This window comes from Harpegnathos saltator, unplaced genomic scaffold, assembly GCF_003227715.2.
Source record: "Harpegnathos saltator strain DR-91 unplaced genomic scaffold, Hsal_v8.6 scaffold60, whole genome shotgun sequence".
Taxonomy (NCBI): Eukaryota; Metazoa; Arthropoda; class Insecta; order Hymenoptera; family Formicidae; genus Harpegnathos; species Harpegnathos saltator.
This window is the reverse complement of record NW_020230427.1, coordinates 247,438-269,447: the sequence shown is the minus strand read 5'-3', so window position 1 is coordinate 269,447 and position 22,010 is coordinate 247,438. Positions and strand designations below refer to the sequence as shown.

At 43.0% G+C, this 22,010-nt stretch overlaps 1 protein-coding gene and 1 non-coding gene across 2 annotated transcripts in view; one reads left to right on the top strand and one right to left on the bottom strand.

Annotated features, from left to right (window-relative positions):
- The window catches only part of alpha-Man-Ia (alpha-Mannosidase class I a), a 923,832-nt gene that overhangs the window by 714,649 nt on the left and 187,173 nt on the right, over positions 1-22,010 (bottom strand). The window lies entirely within an intron of this gene.
- On the top strand, positions 18,707-18,788 carry TRNAS-AGA (transfer RNA serine (anticodon AGA)). The gene has a single exon. It is a non-coding gene; the product is annotated as a tRNA-Ser (tRNA).

Below are 22,010 nucleotides of genomic sequence, written 5' to 3'. Positions count from 1 at the left end.
CAATTTCTGCGGATTAGTTTCCGGGATGCCGTCAAGGCGGAAAAGATAAAGAGAGGGTGGAGGGGGGAGGAGAAAGCGGCAAATGTGCGTGCGTGCAAAGCGCAATTTAAATGCCCAGGCGCGCTCGCCTGCAACGTGTATTCTGCGAGAGGAGCGGGTCAAATGTTGCAGCGCGTGCGAGATTTACGGAATTTCGCGCGCTGGAACTTAGTTCGACACGGAGGGGGATTTCCAGGGAGGGAAAGAGGCTCCAGTTACCAAATTAGTTACGATAGTTGTGCGCCGCGCGGCGCGTGCACGGGCGAGAAGCGGATTCCGGGGCGAAATCTCCGGCCGACTAACACGACGAGAACGTTCTTCTGCGCGTCGCGTGCAAATTAGCGCGAGCTCCCGCGGCGTTAACGAGCGACGATAATGATAATCGGGCGCGACATATTCCGCCCCGCAAACCGCAACCGCGATCGAGAGACCATCTCGCGAAGGCCATCGAAAGCGTGAAACGCGGTGAAAGGAAGGAGGCCGAGAGAAAGAGAGAGAGAGAGAAACACGGCACCGAAGTTGGCATGCTTTAAACCGAACTTTTTGTTTACAACAAAAATTCTAAACATGTTTTAAACATTCGATGATTTCAAGCATACCTTTTTCTAAACTTTCTTTCAGATGCTTAATGTAAATTTTGGACGTAAAATTATCGGTGACACCATAAATTGATGTTTTCATAAAATATCTATTTTTTTTCATATTCTTACGTATCACAGTATTACACATAAATGTGCGCATTGCTTTGCACGATTATTAAAAAAATAATTATTAAATTTATATGTGTATATAGAGTGTATATAGAGTGCGTATAGAGTCCGGGATCTTTTGGAAGCGAAAAATTATGGAGATTAATCAGATCAAACTGAGAAGAAAAGTCATATTGCAGAATTATAAAAATCGCCATGGTTATTGAGTTATTAATGATTGAAAATAATCACTTCTAGAAGCTTTTTTAATTAATAACTTGCAGATTTGCGTGCTTATTTGCAAAATGGTAAAGGATTTTTTATTCAGAATAACAATCTGTAATCTACAATTATATGACTGCTGTTGTGTCTAGCGATAGATATGAATATATTGAACTTTAAATCCTGGATCTTGAACCTATAGCTGAGCATTATTTATTAATTAATTAACCGTCATATAATTGTAGATTAAGTCATTCTGCATAAAAAAGTCCTTTACTATTTTGCAAATAAATACGCAAATTTTCAAGTTTTCAATTAACTATTGCGATTTTTGCAAAATGGTACGTGACTTTTCTTCTCAGTTTAATTTGATTGATCTTTTCCAAAAATTTTTTTTTTCAAAAAATATTTTTCTTTTCCAAAAGATCCTAGCCACCCTGTATATTATATCTACTTAATAATTCGCACACACACATATCTAATAGTTTATTTAAAAGAAATGACCTAAAAAGAAAGTGTTCTTATTAAATCACCAATTATGCTACAAACTGCGTCAAAAGTCAAATATTTGAACTATACCAATAATGTATATATGTTTAAATTTCGCGCCCGTTTAAAATATATTTAAAACATAATAGACAGTTTTAAACAAAAATATACTTTGTCTTTTTCATTTCAAGCGTGCTTTTTATCAACCCTGCTGAAGTCTCGATCGAGGCAGAGGAGCAGCCAACGTGGCGGTCGCGGGCCCGTCAGATAAGCTAACAAATGTCCCCAATGAATAATAATAAGTAGCCCGGCCCAATTTTTGTGCTGCGTTCACATCGGGGGAGACGCGGGGCTTCCGCGCGTAATTTATACACGGCCGTCTAACCGCCGTCGCAGCCGCGCGCAGCTCCCATGCCGTTGCTGCCTTTCTTCGGCGCAGCTTTCAGATAAGAAATCACGGTATGTCTGTCTTTCGCGGCCCGCACTCCTCGCTCAGGCCCTGCGAAGAGCCGGGCCCGGGACAAGGACACGAAGGGAGGATCCAGCTCTCGACGAGATGCTGGAGTAGCCGACGAAATTCGTGTCTTTCAGTCGCTTTACTTCTGGAAATCAACGTATCGTTACAAACGCGGCGTTATGCGACGAATATTTATCGACTTTTGTGAATGCTCCCGATCGCGTCTCTTCGGTGCTTTTATCACGTCCGCACGGCTGCGTGATCGCCGGCTAGATCAGCGAGAGAATTTCGCGTCCTTGCGACAGCCGTAGCGATTGGCATGGCGATTTAATTAATTCACCGGAACGGATGCGACTTGATGGCGACCGATTGTAACCTCGTTACGCGAGTATACCGACTTGCGCACCGCGGATTAAATTGTCGTATCGACATTGTCGTTGGCGACAGTATTTTCAGGCTTCGACACAGTGTAACGCGCGCTCCTCGACGGCCGCTTGTCGCAAATCGCTATTATGAATTATGAGATGAGCTACGTCCCGCGAGCGTATCGGTAAATTAATATCGAGCATCGGACACAGATGTGAAGTGGAGGAGGGGGGAGAAGACACTTGTGAAATCTTTAGCGAACGATACCTGTAGGGTATCGTTCGCTAAAGACGGAGCATCAAAATTGTCCATTTCGTTCTCTCCGTCTCTATTTTTCTTCCAATAAGATCGAAGTGAAGTACGACTTTTTCGGTAGGACGACCCCCTCCCTCCCCCCGGAGCCAGAACTTCACCTGACTTCCCTCGAGCGGGAATTTCGGCGAGCGCGATGGAATAGTAGGCACTTGCTGGGAGTAACCTTGCTGCAACACCGAGAGCTCGAGAAAACTCCGTAAATTAACCGCAGACTTTTACCTCAACGTTTTCACTCGGCCGGTCCGCCAGATTTTATTTCACTTCAAAGCGAGCGCGCGCGCGTCGGTACTGAAATTTCCGAGATTACGAAGATGCACGCCAATTACGACTAATTAACGGTACTCGAGCACTGCTATCTCCGCGATTTTAATACGCTGGTGCAGCGTCTGCATTACGCCCTAATTAACTTAAGAACGAATCTAAACGGCCGCGTTTTCGAGCCCTTTTCGCGCGAATGCCCACGTTATCGCGGTGATATCGTCTGTTCGATCGACCTTCCTGCGTGATTTTCACGCGTTGTATTCAGCCGATTTTCAAAAGTCGAGAAGAACTTACGCATCGCGAGCGTCAGGCCTTAATTGTTCCAAAGAGCACCGGGAACGTTTACATCGCGACTGCAATAATTCGAGAGGCGGTTATTTCAGAGGGAAAGACAGAAAGAAAGAGAGAGAGAGAGAGAGAGAGAGAGAGAGAGAGAGAGAGAGAGAGAGAGAGAGCGAGAGCGAGCGAGCGCGCATTTACGCGCATCTGTCGGCTTAGCTTGATGAAAACCGCGCGAGATCGTAATTACGTGTGAATCCGGACGAGATGCGGAACTATCTTTCAGTAGATGCGGAAGATAACGGTCGTTTACGCGTTTCGCGAAAGCTCGTGGGAAGCTATGAACCGAGACAAGTTTAATTAAGACGTGTTTGCACGTGTTTGCTATGCGATTGCAATCGCGCGTATTACTATCAATTTAGCGGACGGTCAATCAAGCTAATGATGATCGACGGTTCCCGCCGATAGCGATCCCCCCCCCCGCCCCCGATGGCGGCTCGCGCAGTTTTGATACACGCGTCACGCGAAGTCAACGCGCGAAGTCAAGTTTGCTTCATTTATTCACTCGTACAGGGTAAGTCCGGGATAGATGGACATAGTTTTTTTAATTAAATAACTCATCTGTATCAATGCGATAAATGGTCAACAACATATTAACACGTTCAGTAGAGGATAATGTTTAAGGTGCAGAAGAGTTTTCGTGGAGAAAAATTCATGGGACGTCAGTAATAACGAAATAAACGAAATAAACGAAATAACGAAATATTAAAAATATTCTGTGTGAGGGATAGATGGTCAGGTGTCCAGATTAAATGGTCATATGTCAAGGAATAGTTGGGCATATGTCATCTCGGTAATGAATTTTTTGGCTAACCCTTTCACTGCTGAATTAACTTCCCTTGAGAAAATTATTAAAATATTTGGTAGTCCTACGTTTTGTGGGTCGCTGATTACGAATCTAAAGTCAGATTTGCAAAATTCAAAATGGCGGACTCAATATGGCGATCATGATGTACAAAATTAATGAAAATTCCAATTATTATTAAATAATGACTAGGTCGTAATAAGAACATATGATTCTAGACGATGGAACTCGATCGAGCTGGAAAAAATTTATGTGGGAAAATGTTCAATATTGCATATTTATGCTTACTAGAGATCAAACATTCATTTTTGAGTAAAATAATATTGATAGTATGGATAAGATGGAGATACAGAATGAAAAAACTAGGAAAATGGAGCTAAAAAGTGCAAAAAAATCAAATTTCGGCCGTTTTTGTAGAAATATTTGTTTATAAAAAGAACTCTAACCTGCAAAAGATACCGAAAAAAATAGATGTTTTTGTACAACATCAGAAAAATATTTGGTGAAAATTTCAGACCCCTACATTCAATACTCTCCGAGAAATCGATTTTTCCCTAAAAACAAAGCGTTTTTTTCAACTTTGATTTGTTATAAATAATCACAAATGAATAATTGGGTATAAAAATCTATTGGAATATGTTGAACAACTATTCAATTGTCTGGAAAACTCAAATCCTCGATTAGTTCTTCAAAATTATATGATTTACAACTCAAAATTGAATCAAGAAAAGGTGGGAAATATACTTCCTACTAACTAAGTGAAAGGGTTAAATACGATATTTTTTAGTCGCTCAAGTCCAGGTTTAATGTTGTAACTCAAAATAAATCATATTCGCAAGGTATTATTCCGACGTATGAACCATCCAACTCACAACTGACCGATCAGTGCTGACGCTTAGCGTCTATTAAATTATAACAATAATAATAATAAAATAATAATATTATTAATAAATTAATTGTATCATCGGCCATCGCGAAACACACGCGTTTGCACCAACAAAATGATCTCAAATCTGCTGTCGAGGTGGGGAATCGCCGAGAAATTTAGTCGACGTAATATTTTTTTTCGGAAAATCGCACGACGCCCCGCTATCGATACGACCGTCGTGACGACTCCCCCCCCCCCCCTCTCTCTCTCTCTCGATCTCTCGTATCGCTATTTCAAACTTCCGAGCGGAGCACTCCTTTAAACGGGAAAGAGAATGAGTCTCCCGACGGAAAGTTTGTACCGTCGGCCAATTTCGACACGCAATTTAATTCGCGTATGCAATGCAATTTGTCGGACCTTAACGAGAACGTATCTTTGTTTTCCAAAAAAAGGGAGCGAGATGGAGGATACCCGCGGAATATCAATGGCCACGATCGAAGCGTATACGCGGTGAGTTTAATCACGTAGCGTTCCGAGCGCGCGAATCAGCGGGGAACAAGCGAAAAGTACGAGCACGACCCCCCTGGGAATCGACTCGACGAGAACTCGCTGTAAACGTTCAAAAAAAAAAAAAAAAAAAGAAAAAAAAGAAAAAAAGACAAAACACAGAAAGAGACAAAAATAAAAAAAAGTGCCAGCCAGCCAGCCAACCGGCTTCCCCGTGCGGCGCGTGCAGAGGACAAGATATCTATCCAGCAGCTATCACCAACGAGCTCCATTTAATCCAATAACATGAAAAAGAATCTAACGAGACGGATCTCTCCCGACGCGCAGCCCGGGGATTGGAATCATCATGGCGCGCGCGCGCACGCATATTACCGGAAATTGAAAGTATCATCTGAGAATTAGAGCGAAACGTCGTCTTCTTGTTTCCAGGAAATCAATTCCTCTCGTGAGACAAGAACCCGGCGAAACGCTCGTTGCATCGAGCGGAACGCACGTTTTACCGCGTTACTTGACAGACACGTAACGTCGGCTGCGAATGTTCACGTGGAAATTTCGATCAGCGCCGACGCGTGGAGTCCGGATAATTAGAATTCAGCTGGATGCGCAGCCGCGCCGAGCACGAGGAGGACGAGCACCTCCGGCTCTTTGACGTCCGGTCCTTTGGCGTTCGCTCGAGGAGAAGAGAGGCCTCGCCACATATCGCGCGGGATTACGAGACGGCAGCGCCCGGCGAGAGACACCCGTTAAGGGACACGCTCATATCCTCCCGTACCGACCGAGCGGGGAGGGGAGGGGGATGCGCACAGCGCGAGGATTTACGAGCAATAAAGTAGCAATAACGAGGGCTACATTGGAGTCGCGAGACGCGGCGGCGAGCGTGAGGTAGGTAGGTATCGCATTGTGTCCGCGACGAGCCGCGAGACCGTCGTCCCGCGTCCTCCTCCTCGCGAGGGATAACAGCGTGCTTTATGTTGCGAGCGCGCACGCGCGTTTATGTCCTTTTTGCACGACTGACTCGCGAAGGATCTCCCTTCCCGCCGGCCGCCGCAAAATCGCCCGCGCGCTTCCGCTCCCGTGATTAATAAGCCTCCGACGGCTTTTGATGGCTCGCGGTGAGTCGCGAGAATACCGGCGCACGTTTCGCAATATCGGTTTAACACCCTCGCGACCACGCGCTCACCGCGCGGACGAGTTTTTCGCCTGCCGCGTTCGGTGCATTTTGAGAACTCGCTTGGACGGTGTCTACAAAAAACCTATCTTCTTCTATGCAAACTCATGAGTCTGTGTTTGCGCGACAACTTCTATACGGTGAGAGAAAAAATCTAAGAAATAAAAGGTATTTATCCGGTGGGTAAACTAATAACACATTTGCTTGTATTAAAGCATATAAACGGCCCGTTTTTGTTGATCTTTTAAGAATAACAAAAATAGTCATTTTGTTATTTATGGGAGCAATATAAAACGAAACTGAAAACGGAGAGTTTTATCATGTGTGAGTCAAAGCTTTCTGCGACTAAGACACACATATTTTGCAAGCAAATATACGTAGAAATTAAAACAAAGTTATTTATTTGAAAATGTTTGTCCATTGCCGGAGTGTTTCTGATTCTCTGAAAACATCGATGTCGCACTTTCTGATCCCATCCAATTTCTGACTCTCCACGCTGCCATAACATAATCTAACAAACAAATTTCCGCTTTATACAGTTTCGCGAATATGAACGTCAGGAAATATTTTTATTATATTTGTGTATATAGAGTGTATAAAAAGTACAGGGACAACGAAATATCTCGAAAACTGAGCATTTTAGAGAAAAATATTTCAGAGAAAAGTTGTGTGGTTTCAAGGGGGACATAAAACAAAAGTATATTATTTTATTTACGGATAGCGCCATTTTTGAGATATTCACTGATCATTACTTTTCTTAAATGGAAATCCTAATTTTTTATTAAATCATCTTTCTCCACCAATTAATTTTAACAACTTTTGTCCTTTTTTGTGTTTTTGTTTTATTATCATCTTTTATATCAATATTTAATTTACGATATCTCACTAACTATTTGTCGGAAGAAAAAGTAGTATTAGACTCTTTTACTCTATTTAGTCTCGAGAATATATTGTTACAGTAGTGCCCTGACTTTTGTTAATTTGATAATTTTGAAATTTTCAAAGGTCGATAAGTTAACACAAGTTAGAGCACTATTGTAACATTAAATATTTTTGAGATGAAATAGAGTAAAAAAGTCTAGTATTATTTTTTCTCCCGACAAATAGTTAGTGAGATATCGTAAGTTAAATATTAAAAAAGTTACGTTTTCCTTAAATATTTCAAAAATTATTAGGCAAATAGAGAAATGTTTCAGACAAAAGTTATTCAAATTAATTGATAGAAAAAAAATGATATACTAAAAAATTGGAGTTCTCATTTAAAAACAGTACTGATCAATAATAAAATCAGTCATCAGAAAGTGGCGCTATCTGTAAGCAAAATGATATAGAGCTCTTTTATGTCTCTCTTGAAACCATACAACTTTTGTCTGACATTTTTTTCTAAAATGTTTTCGTGATATTTCGAGATATTCGCCATCCCGATACTTTTTGTACACTCTGTATAATAAATTTAATGCGTAGCAACTGCATGGGCAATAAATAAGGACTCCATAAATAAAAGCCCCAAAATTATGACCCATTAATTGACTCGTCAAATTTAATGAAAAAACCAACTGTGAAAGAAAAATTTTCGTAGCATAGAACAAACATTTAGCTCTTTTTGAACTTAATTAGACCAATTACGTAAGAAAAACGGGAAAAGCAGCCCTGAAGCGTGGCTCTCTGCTTCAATCGGGAGACTTGACGATAATTATTCATTCGAAATGTCTGATTGTAACTGAAAGCAGTAGATAGCGCTACTACTACCTTATTGACATGAATCGGTGACATTTTATGTCTAAGAAAGTCACTGAATTAAAATATACAAGAGGTCAGTAAGTGGGCCATTTAACTTAACATACATATTTTTACGCTGGCGAAAATTGTTCTCCAGTGAGAACATCTTCTGACAACCGTGGCTTTTCACGAGAGCGCAATTATGCATTTGAATAAAACATTACTTAAACGAAGGAATTTAGATCTAAGTAAATGAATCGTCAGTATTCACCGAAGTTTTGTCCTCTCAAGCTAAAGCTTGTTTAAAAATATATTCCTTTCTCTATGCGATATTCCACAATATTATAGATTATTATTATCGACAAATACTTGGTAAAAAAGCGATAATCGCCGGCAGAGTGACGTCACGCGTACGTGACAGAGCGCCCGTCAAGATGTCAAAAGGGAGAAAGAAGGGAGGGAGAAGCCGCGGCGAGACATCGCGCCGAGTTAACGAAGAAGATTCCCTTCGCCGCGCCGTCTGCGAGCGCGACAGCGTCGCCGAATCGGGGTTGCGAGTTTCGGGATATTACGAAGACATCGGCGCGGAGATAAAGTACATATTGCCTCCGAGGCGTGCATACCTCGCATGCGGCTATTTTTAGCCGGCATGCGCTCTCGCCGCGATGGGCGAGCATTCAATTTGACTTTCGGGAAACGTATCGGAGAGGCGACGGCGCCGACAGCATTGGGTCAAGGCATTCCGGGACGTTGCCGGCGCAAACTTCGTTCGCGACAACTTGTATAGCAGTTTACGGCGGATCGTAAAACGCTCCTGAGACAGCGGGTCTCTTTCTTATCCTCAATAAAGGCGACTGCGGCTAATACAATACGGCTTTTGACCAGAAACCATCTCCGTGGGTGTCGCGCGGCGCGTCGCTCATCGCTTTCCTTTACGGCCGAGCGGCTCGCAGAGCCGCGTCGACTCGCTTCCCGGCGAATTTTCTCACCGACCCGTTAATCTGAATCGATATATCGAATCGCCGCTACGATATACCGGCGAATGACGGGGCGGTGCCTCCCGAGCACGCCTCGCGGCGTTCGCTCGTGGCGAGCGTCATTTCCCGCAACTCGGGCGCATGAATCTAAATTCGCGACTGGTATCTCGGTTCGATTTGCGGAAATCAAGTTCGTTTCGAAACGCCAAATTTGCCGGAGTTCGCTCAAAGGACGGAGAGCGAACGCGCTCCGAGTCCCGACACCGCTTTGTTATCGCGCGCAAAAGTTACCATTGACTCTTAGCCGCTAAGCGCAAACTTGTCGAGCAGGTTCGTCGAGATAAAAATCTATAAGCGCGTATCGCCCCGATAGCTATTTTTCAATGGCTACTTTTGTCCGGCTCCGGCCTGTTGTGTAAATCCGATCAGCGACATATTGACGTTAAATGCGCGGGCCCTAGGAATAACGGTGTTTACGTTAGCCGCACGTGACGATACGAAAATACAAAGAGGACGAGTTTCCCCGTTTTTCACTCGGCGTGCAAAATAGGAATGCTTTTGAAAGCCTGCGCTCGTTACTTTTAGCCGCGAGTCCGCTGCTAATGCTTTCTCATCGCGAATGATTCGCTTTCTAACGTCTCTCTTGGCCGACAAGTGCGTCGTTAACCCTTTGTAACCTGAATTAATTTGTCTAAGACTTTCCTGCGAAATTTGTACTCAAGTCTTGAAAGCTACCATCAAATAAGCTGACTTTTCTTGCTATTGTTTATAACAAAACATATGCAAGAATCGATTTGTTTTGTCATGATGTTGTCACTACTGATAGTGTGAATAAACATTAGGGATATGCAAAAGTTTCCATCGTTCACGTGTAGATGGCATTGTGAATTATTTACATGAAAGTTGCGACGCATTTTTGTTAGATTGTGTCAGTATTGGTCAACCTGCATAGAAACTAGAGATGTGCGAATCAAGAATTTTTATGTCGAATCGAATCGAATCTGTGAAATTTCACTCGAATTTGAATCGAATCGAATGAAATCGAACCGAATCATTAAAAAATTTAACATGACTATTAAACGTGCAAATAATGATGGAAGATTTTAATATGAAAGGAAATATTGATATCATCCTAAAGTAATATCATTTTAAAGTAAAATATATATATATATATTTAACTATTTAAAGTAATTTCTAATTAAGTTATTAATTATAAGTTAAGTTAATTACAAGTTAAGGGGTCAAACATATAGGCCCAGGTGGCCCGTTTTGTAGCTGATGCATGCAAACGATAATGTATTTGATTCCTATTCGAATTATTCGAATTCGAATCATAGGGATTCGGATTCGAATCAAATCGAAATTACGTTAGATTCGACTCGAATTCGAATAGTTCGCACATCTCTAATAGAAACTGATGTATAATAAGTCATATTCATTGACATAAACATTTCTAATTCGTACGAAGGTGAAAGTCGATAGAACGCATTATACGCTTCTTTTATTTCATCGGCGCAAAACAGCTGCCGAAACAATAAGAATCATTTGCGAAACTTATGGCGAGGGTATGGTAACTAAAAGTTCGTGTCGTGAGTGGTTTCGGCGCTTTAAAAATGGCGATTTTAACTTGAAAGACAAGGAACGTGCCGAGCGACCGCAAGAGACGAGTTCGAACGACTTGGAAGCGTCGTTGCAAGAAGATTCGACTCAATCGAGTGTAGAACTTGCGAAAAGGTTACATGCTGATCAGAGCACTGTAATTCAGCGCTTGTATGAGATGGGGAAAATTCTGAAGAAAGGAAAATGGGTTCCCCATGAATTATCCGATTATTAACGCTATTGCTCAGTCATCATTTGTCTTTCGCTACTCAATAGACACAAACACAAGTCTCTTTTGTATCGAATTGTGATCGGAAACGAAAAATGGATTTATTATGACAATCCCAATCGCAAAAGATCGTGGGTAAATCCCGGAGAGCCCTTTACGTCACAGCCAAAATGAAATATCCATGGTCATAAAGTCCTCCTGCGTATCTGGTGGGACACGTAAGGAGTGCTGTATTATGAGCTGTTGAAACCATCTCGGACTATCGCCGCGGAATTATACAGTCGACAAATGAGGCAGTTGAATAAGCAATTGATCGAGAAACGGCTATATTTTGTGACAAAGCAAAACAAAACGATTCTTCCGCACGACAATGCCAGACCCCATGTTGCATTAACGACCCGGGAAACTTTAATGGAATTGCAAATGGCAAATTCTACCACTCGGTTCCGATTCCCCCGATATTGCCCCGTCTGATTTCCACTTATTTCGTTCTATGCAGCACAGTGTGGTACATAATTTCGCAATGTTGGGGAAATGCAACAATTTATCAATAACTTGATTCATTCTTCAAGAGCAAAGACTTCTTTTATTATGGTATCCACCTTTTGCCTGAAAGATGGATAAAAAGTAGTAGGTAATGCCGGAAAATATTTTGATTAAAGATACTATGTTATTTACAACAATATTAATAAAAAAGTATTGCCTTAAAAGCGATAGAAAATTTTGCATATCCCTAATACCTATAAAAACAGTATTGCCAATGTGGTTACGTTTTTTAATAAGATCAAAAATTCGCATGCGGTGAAATTTCACCCATCGTAGCCTTTAAGGATTAAATAGTTTTTGGCACATTATAAATATAAGGAATAAGAAAATAAATGTTATAACAATTTTATAACAATTTAATGATTTTAAAGTGGTACTTGTAAGAACCGACATAACATAGATTAAAACACAGAAAAGAAAAGTTCAAAAACATATGAGCGTTTATATAGAGCGGTACTTTTAAGTATTGTCAGTATATAAAGGATTAACCCATCAGAAATCAAGCCTATCACACGTAGAAAAATATCCCGTAGTGACAACTAGAAATTTTCTGTTGGATGAAGTTTGCGTCGAAGTAACAGAAAATTTTTTTCGCAGACCACAGGGCCATTTGCATCAACAACTGCTCTCGATTGAAGGGACTAAAATCTGCCGTCTCTCACAGAAAGCGCGCAACTTTATCGTAAAAAGAAACGAAATCTCAGTTCTCACTCCGCGACCGAAAAGATTCGTTTGAAGAAATTGAATGACGCTGCCAATGATGCGATTTTCAACCCGGTCGCGCAAATGCTTTCTCCATCGACTTACGTGCACAGGGACGCTCTGTTTATCCGCGTGAAGAACGAAATTTGTATCCTTGATAACATTAATGTCCAGTTCACGTGACCGAGCGTATTCCTGAGACAACAGAAACCTTCTAACGAAATTTCTCTTGCGCTGCGATCAAATTTTCAAGTGATTCCCAAGGAACGCAAAGTTTCGGTTGTCGTAAGTGAAATTCACTTAAATATATCAACCAAATAATTTTCTACATGCAGACAACGTTCCCGGACGCACACGAGCACACCGAGGAGGTCCGAGTGGAGGGAAAATTTACATCGCGCCAACTTCCACCGGCCAAATAATTTTCTTGCGCCGGCTTCGCGGACTTTAGTCGCCAAGAAAGAGAGAGAGAGAGAAAACGGACTATACGGCCGTGCGCGCATTTGCCGGCTAAAGGTCGCGGACCTCTAATCTTGAGAGGGTCGAAACGCAAGGTGGCGAGCACTCTGGTCGTCCTATATTTAAGGGACTTCCCCATAAAGGACAAAAGTTGCGCCGTATCGCAGTTGCGAGCAAGTCGCCGCCGCCGCTGCCGCCGCTGCCGCCGGAACGGTTTAACGTCTCGGTCGTCCGGAGCCGGTAATGGCCCCGGTCGGAATAGTTTCAGAAAAATGGCCGTGGCGGCTGAACTTACAGTTAAATAAACGCCGGTGTGTCCGTGCGCCGGCACGGCCTGGATAAAACGATTTACTGGCGCCCCCCGCGAGCGGATAACGTCCGCCATTTGTACGTAATTCCAGCGGGCGCTCTCATGTTATCCGCTCCGCGAAATTGTTATGGCGAAACGAGTTTCCGCACCGTCGCCGCCGCCGCCATGTCGCAGGTATCCGGGTTACCTGGCCGTCGCGAGCGTCATTGCTCCCTCCCCCTGCCACTCAAACACCCGCGGTGAATCCTGCGACCCCCCTGAAGCCCGGAGGATTAAGGCTTTAGCGCGATATTGTTAAGCAGCGGCGGCGGTCGCGATTTACGATTCAAGAAACGTCGTGTGCGAGCACGTGCTCTCGCGATTTCGCGCGTTATTGTCCCCGTGGACGCATCTGCTTTGGTCTTTTTATGATTGCGCGGGTCAACACCGCGCGACAGACGACTTAATCGGCGGGTTCGGCGCAAAGACACGTCCGTGGGTCACGTTGTGGTGTTCCTCAGCGAAGGGAGCGTGCACCTCCCTTAGCCCTTTGCGGTCCTGCACCAAATAGAACAAATCATTTGTTGTAGTTCCGGCTGGGCATGGCCCAGCCAGTTTCCCAGAGAATTTAGAGACTCAGTCCGAAAATATAAGTAATAAAGTAAATTGATTAAAAGTATTCCTCTTTTCACAGTATAAACACCACTATTGCATGCGCGCTCGGGAAGCGGAATTTATTGGGTCGAGTAAAAAGTAATTTCATATTTTGCGGGCAGATGGTTAAGAGGAAATGCGATCTTCACTCAATATCTGACACCATATATTTTTCTGAAAGCTTAGAAAGATTTGCCTGCGTATTTTAAGCTGTTATTTTTCAAAATCTATTCTAAGTAATTTTTATTCGACGACATTGTGAACATGGAGCAAAACAAGCAATATCTTCGGTGTTTGGTGCTTTTCTATTCTCGCAAAAGGGCAAAATGCGATGCGAACAAAAAAAAGATATATGCTGTGTATGGAGAAGATAAACCGTAAGCGAACCAAAATTGTGTGCCAAAATTGATTTCGAATGAAATTTCATGCTGGTGATATACGATATGTCAAGATGGCGATCGCTCAAGTATAGACCATCGGTGGTTGATGATGACCAAATCAAGACATTGATCGAAGATAATTCCGCGAAACCAAACAAATGATTCCAACAAGTATCGTTCCCAATTGGACTGTTTGAATGCAGCAATCGATAAGAAGCTTCCAGAATTGAGCAATCGTTATGGTGTCATATTCCACCAAGACAACGCTGGACCTCACGTATCTTTGGCAATCCGGCAAAAATGATTGTAGTTTGGCTGAGATGACTTGCCTCATCTCCTCCATATTCACCTGATCAACATCATCAAACTTATTTAGGTCTCTGCAGAATTCCCTCGATGCAAAAAATTTCACTTCTTTGGAAGCCTGCGAAAAGCATCTTGAGCAGTTTCTCGCCCAAAAATCGGCAAGTTCTAGGAAGATGGAATCTTTAATTTGCCTGAAAGAAGGCGGAAGGTTATCGGACGAAACAGTACGTACATTGTACATTAAAGATATTTTTTAATACAAAAATGTTGTTTTTGAATTTCACCTAAAAATACGAAATTACTTTTTACCGAACCCGATAAATCGGGAGCGCTGGACGCCGCCAGGGGAAATTTAAAAGGATCGCAAAGAGTTAATGTTTGCTCTTGAGTTCGTCATCGATCGTTATCCTTGCGGTACGAATTGACAGAGACACAATGGTCGCCGTGTCGATCGCGAGCGCTGGCTTCCGGCTCGCGCTACGATTACACCGCGGCGATTATTCTACGCGACGTCGTCGCTAGGAAAACGTGCTCGAATCTAGGGGTAACGTTACATCTTAATTACGTTCACGTCGTCGGCTACGGGTCCAGGAATTCGAGCCCTGAGTGTCTGAGAGCAGGCAGAGCTCGTAGGTGAAAGCCGAGGAAGAATGTCCGCGGATTAAGTGGAACGAACGTGACTTAAATCCATTGTAACCCCGTGGAACGTCGGTATCGTTTGTAACCGTCACGGTTGTATCTACAACGGCTAAGAGAACGAGCGAATGGGAGAAAGAAGAGCAAGAGAGGGAAATGTGGAGGGTGTAGATGAGCAAAGTAAGGAACGACGAGAGAAGAAGAGAGGAAGAGAAGGGGATAGGCAAACGGAGAAAAGAGGGGGGGAGAGGGGGGCAGAGAGATTCTCTTAATCTCGCCACTACGTGCGCTTGACAAACGAGGAATGCGAATGACACTGGCATTGTACTCTCCCTCGTATTATCTGTGCGATCGCGCGGATCTCGCATTCTACTTGGCGGACGTCTTTTGCAGCATCTCTCATTTGCGTGTTGCCGCGATGAAGATATCGGCTTAACACCTAGATGCACTCGAATCGCTCGAAAGACTCGCGCTATGGACACGGGCGAGGCATTGTTGGGACGATATTTCGCGCGGGCCTACTAATGGCGATGGCTCCCGCAAACTTGATATTCAACGCGAGTCGTTATTTTCCTCCAGCCGCGCTCGCGCGCACGACTCGACAAAGAAGGGAGTGCAAAAGTCAGCGATATTGACCCAAACTGCAAACCTTTAGAACCTAACGGATTATCTTGTATGCCACGGTAGTAGTTGTAAGACAGTATTTTTTAACCAAAAAAATGACGGGAACCTGGCAAAAATGAATCAAAAAGGTCCAAATATTGGCTACTTAAGGTAATGAATGGACAGACTTGGACCCATTGGATTTTATGCTTAGGCTACGTGAGATACTATCAAAGTAACGTATATAAAGGAAAAAGAATAATATGAAAGTCGTGTAAAAGTTCAAGAAAGAGCGATTGTTTAAAAAGAAATTTTTTTAAACAGAATCATGCGACTCCACACTCATTACTTTTGCAGTTTCCAAACTTTTTTACGCACGTATAAGGCCCTAAGTGCTTAGGTGTGGGTATGAGTGTGGATGTGGGGGTGAATATTTAGACAGCTTTTATAACGCCTTGTGCCATTTTTTTATCCCGACAAACAGTTAGCGAGATATCGTAAGTTAAATATTATAAAAGTTACCAAGTTATCCTTAAATATCAAAACATATTAGGCAAATAAAAAATGTTTCAGACAAAAGTTGTTCAAATTAATTAGTGGAAAAAGATGGTGTAATAAAAAATTTGAGTTTCCATTTAAGATTTTTATGTCTACCTTGATAACGTTTCTCAAGGTCACTCCAAGGTCAATTATCAATATCTGATAACTTTTTTAAACCCTACAACTTTTGTTTCAAACATTGTTTTAAACAATCATTATATTTTGAAATAATTATCCATTCCAGAACTTTTGGCAGACCATGTATATTGCTTACTGTATTATAATGTACACTGTGTCGAAAAATCATATTTAATTTAGAAAAGTTCTTTTATTAGTGACTTTGTAAGAAACAATGAGCGCAGACTAAAACCTAAAAAAGAGTAATAACCTTGATAACATATATCAATATCATTGAAATCGGGAGACGATCCATATCTCTCTACAATATTTTATAAAGTAAAATCATGTTAGGTGTGACTAATATTTCACGATATTGTTAATTCATACCCGTGCTGTCTGCCTCACGGGCTAATTTTGCTATAACCCGAAGGCAAACGATAAAATTAACCCTCGCTTCGAAGAAAGACGAACACGGCTTTATTAACAATACAGGAGTTTCAACTTTACCACGGAATTATCCCGTCTACATCGCTAGGATTTTTCGCAAACGAATATATTAATAATTATTTATTCTATCGATTTATTCTATCGATCGAATTGTAATATTATTAATATTTATTCTATCGACCTGTTTTTTTTTCCGACGCCGCTACAGAATCAATACTTCGTCACGTAGCATGGAAGTAATGATAAGATTGCATTCCAATCGCACAGCACATTATGTAACGCGCCTGGAATACGGCCTCACTCCGCTGACACAGCTGATCGTCGACCATGCGGTCGCTCGACCACGTGCTCACGCATGCGCAGTGTACGACGCGGGAGCATGCGGGGAATTTAAAGAACGATTCGCGAACAAATCGACATAGAGGCGGGATAAAAAGTTTCTTGACGTGCGACGCCGCGAAATGTGAGTTATTCTGAGCGAGTGAAATAAGAAAAAAATTATTTCAGGTAGACGATAAGCGCAATACGCATGATTGTACAAAACTTGCGACAGGACAAGATAACTATCTGAGAAACGTTTGATTGAACTTATCGCTATCTATCGAGATTATTTGCGAGTTCTGTCAGCCAGCCGAACTTTTATAATTTGGAAACCTATAATTCCAAATTGTCCAAATTGTTCCGTATGTACGTGATAATTACTCCAAAGCGAAAATATCGCAGACACGGCAACACCGATGGCATGAGTCCCGTGTTTGTCGTGTTCGCGTTCGCGATTTCGTTCGCATGAGTTGTCCCTTTTAGCGTATAACGCGTTTCCCTCGGCGCTCCGCCGAGGTGCCTCGCACGTTCACGACGTAGCCAGACGGGCCGGCCGGCCCGTCAAATAAAGCCTTTGATTTCACTTGGACGAAGTTAACGACGGACGTTTACCGCGCAAATATCCCTAACGCCGGTGTCCCAGCCGTCAGAAATGCCGAGGTATTACAAAGACGGAATTGCGAGCTGCTTCCCGTGCGCCGTTGTTCAAGCTATTACAAATCCTCGTCTGCGAGCTTTCAAGTGATTAGCCCATTTTCACTTTAGAGTCCGTAGTCGTTGGCGATATTGTCTGCTTCAGAGCCCAAACGAATCCGATTACGGCGGGACCCCATTTTGTATATCCCTACTTCCCAAAACCATGAAGCGTCACAACGTCCATGAAAATCGTATATAATAAATGTAATAATTTGCAGCGCATCAGCGACGTAACGTCCACACGCGACGTTGCCCAGGACGACGAGATTCATTCGGGGACGAGCGAGAGATTTGCCTGCAAATTGATATGGACGCGTGAGGTCATTACCGACTCCGAGCGACAGAGTTGAAAATTGGATTCCTGTAATGAGACCGCACCTCCGTGGCTTCTCCTCGCGTCGGAGCTCGAGGACGGATGTATCTCATCGCGTTATTGCTATGTCAATAATATTTTTCTACTCGCGCTCTCGTGAAAAGGGCATCCCTTTGGAGATCTGGCGGTTTGATACGGCTCGCTGCACTCGAGAAGACGTCGCGCGGTCCCGTTTTTACACGAATCCTTCCTTGCGGTCTCCTCATCTCTATGTCCTCTTGCTAAACATCCGTAAAATTGCTCCGTCAATCCCGGCGAGCCCGAGCGAACACGACTAATTAAATCGAGTATAAACGACTGGATTTTTCAAGAATGTTCTACGAATGGTTCACGCTCGCGCGACTACTCGAGAATTCGAGATGTAAAATGCTCAAGCATCGAGGTTAGGATTCGACCCGACAATTAATGTCTCGCCCATGTCGCATCAATTGATATTTTAATAACGCGACAAATAATCAATATTTGATTCTTCACGTCTTCTTACATCCGTGATACAAATAAATCATACGAGTTAATTTTGCAAAGTGGGTAGTAGTAGGAAAATTCAACATCGATATTCACACGAGAGGTGAAAGCAAGTAACAAGCAGTCGTGGCCGAGTGGTTAAGGCGTCTGACTAGAAATCAGATTCCCTCTGGGAGCGTAGGTTCGAGTCCTACCGACTGCGGGAGACGGGTTGTCTTTTTATCCTTTTGCTTTTTTTCTCTGAGGATAATAAAGATACAACCGACGGAATGCGAGTATTATCCCCCACACGCGAGCTTGCATACGCATAAATTGAAAGTAATTCAAAAAAGCACTGTGTATGTTGTAGGGAGAAATGCGTCGATGGCGTTTTTATTTCAACGCAATTGTTTTACCGATGAGACGTCTCCAATTTCCAAAGCTCCCCCCAATAATTCTGCAAATGTGTTAAAATAAAAAACTGTTACTGTGAAAATGTGCGACACAGATACACATTCGCGCTCATAACTAGTTGTGCGTTTAAAAAGTGCAATAATAGTGCGTGAAATTTCATCGCACGCGTAATCGGACGGCGAGCGCGTTAAGCGTAAAAATAGTTGTAAGCTTATTTATCCCCTTTCTCGACGCACTGTTTGTAGAAATCAATTGTCGCGCGTCACGGACGGTGATTAAAACGGTCGTTATAACGAGTATATGTCTCAATTAATTTTTGCTGGTATTGACATTGCTACAGGTGTCACGGGTTAAACGTCGACGGCACCAATTTGACAGGTTTCAGCTGACGTAAAAATCGACTTCGATGAATCACATAAAACAAATACGCGAGCAAACTCAAGCGATCAGTCTTGCAACAAATGACTGTAACACAAGAGCTCAGCGATGATGGAAATACTGTATCTGATTATTTTTCATACAATTAGTGCAACGCTGACTAGACCTTCTTCCAACAAGGAATATCAATCATATAAAGTACGTTTTGATTTTGCGAACAATTGAAAAAAAAAAGGAAAATTTTATACCATCTATTCAGCACAATCAACAGTCATCAACGAGATGGAAGATGGGTGACATGGAAAAAATGATGAAACGATTCAAGGAGAATTTGATTAAATAAAAATATTCAGTGCGAGAGAAGAGACGTCCAGCGGAGGGAAAAAGCAGGTCGGGATCCCGCGCCCAAGAAAAAGAATTTTTGCTCATCGCCGTAGTCGACTCAACCTGCCGTGTTGGGCGAAACGAGGAAGGACAGCTACCGCGAAGATGATCCTGCGAAGCATGCTTTTACCGACACGTTGCCTAGCAAACTCTCCACGCGCATGCAGCGGCTCGTGAAAATCTCCTTACGAGTGAAAAGTCAGTCCCTTGTGGCTAGCCATGAGAATGAAGACAGAACTGACCGGCTATGCACCTATGAATAAGACTCAAGGCCGCGATTGTCTATTCACAGCTCCCTTCGCAGAAACGAGGACGATACTCTGAAGTACGGACGTCACAGGAGCAACGCGCGCTGCTCGAGCATTACGTATGCGAAAGCCAAGATAGGAACGGACGCTTCTGCAAACAGACGTACGTACGTGCGAACGTACTCGAAGATATCTTACAGCCTTACGAGTCGAACGATTCTCAAGATGCTACACGACAAAGACAGGCGAAGGAAGTTACGCGCTCGTCAGGATGCCAACTCCCGTTATTCACGTTCGCATCATACGATACATAATAATAAAAAAAAAATTATTACCCCGTTTTTACTATTACACGAAATAAAATAAATGCTGAATAATCGCAATCGCGCAATCTAGCACGCCTTACAGCCACCAAATTGCCCGTCGCGAGACGCTTGCGAGACACGCCGGCCGCGACGTGACTTTAATGCAATGTCGGTCCTTGCGAGCGCTCCGTCGCCGCCGCCGCCGCCGCCGCTCGCCCATGTCCGCCTTCATTAGCGCGATTTGCATGACAAAATGGTGAATTAAGACGGCCCTGCGGGACGGTTCAGCGCGGCCCGGTTTCGGTTTCGGTTCGCGCGGGCGTTTTCGGAGACGGCAACGGCCTGCCCTTTTCGCCCGTGCCGCGCGTCACGTCGCGTCACGTCACGTCATGTCACGTCACGCGACGAGCCACGTGGGTGCGAGAACGACGATGACGACCACACAACGACGGCGAGGGCGTGCGTGCGTGGGTCGCATATGTGCACACGGAGTTCAGTGTGTGCAATGCCCCGTGGCGACACGCCAAGGCGACGGTAAACAATGTGAGCATACATTACTTACACCCGCCCATAGTGGGTGCGCATTGTGCGACGCGGTGTGCATTCGGCCGCGACGAAGCCCGTCCGCACCTCGTTGTGCGCATTCACCCTCGTTTCCTCCTTTCTCACTTGTCTCTTCCTCTTCTCCATCTCTCTCTCTCTCTCTCTCTCTCTCTCTCTCTCTCTCTCTCTCTCTCTCTTTCTCCGTCCCTTTTCCGCACCTTCTTTTATTTCGGCGCAGGGTGCAAAGTGATGTGAGAAAGATACACGGTGTTGAACACATAATATGCACAAGTGCCGCGGAGACCTGGCCCCTTCGTCCACGGATCGTTTTCCGCGATAACGGACTTTGTTGCGGAGTGGAAGGTACGAGAAGGAAGTGACGAATGAACAAGAAACCGGTCTGTCCCTCATCGTGCGTGTTAACGATGCTAATCCTTGAAAGCTACCATCAAATATTAGCCCAAGCTGACTTTTCTTGTTACGTTTATAGCAAAGTATACGCGAGAATTGGTCTGTTTTATCATAATGTTGTCACTACTGGTAGTGCGAATAAATACTTATAAAATCAGTATTGTCCCAGTGTGGTCAGACTTTTTAATATTAGGAGTGTGGTTTAGTTTTGAGATTTTTTTCTTAAAAACTGATTCACTTAAGGCGGAAAACCTGTCTGTAGGGTAAAAAAAATTGATTTTTTTATTACATTTATTACATTTATTACATTTTCTTAAAACACATATTGTTAAGAATACATTCTAAAATCCGCATTAAAAAATTCAGAAATTTATGGAAGTTTCAATCTATTATTCGAAGCGGCGTTCAAATCAATATCAGAGCGCTCACTGGGTCTTTCAAAGTTTTGTCATACAATTGCTGTAGAAATAATCCTACGAAACCTAGGAATGTAAAAAAGAGTTTCATGAAATCGAGGAGAATTTATTATATAGACCTGGAATTGCCGATTAGGCTGAAATTTACGTGAGTACCAGAAATATGATTGAATAGTACATGAAACTTCAAACGTGTTTTTTTTTCAAGATAACTTTGCTTTAACTGGCTTCCACGATTCGAAACAAACTAATGAACCGATCGACTTCAGCATGTAGTTACATATTCGAAACATGTCTCTCTATCGTGTGAACTAGCGACATTAAAAAATATTAATTTTTTATACTT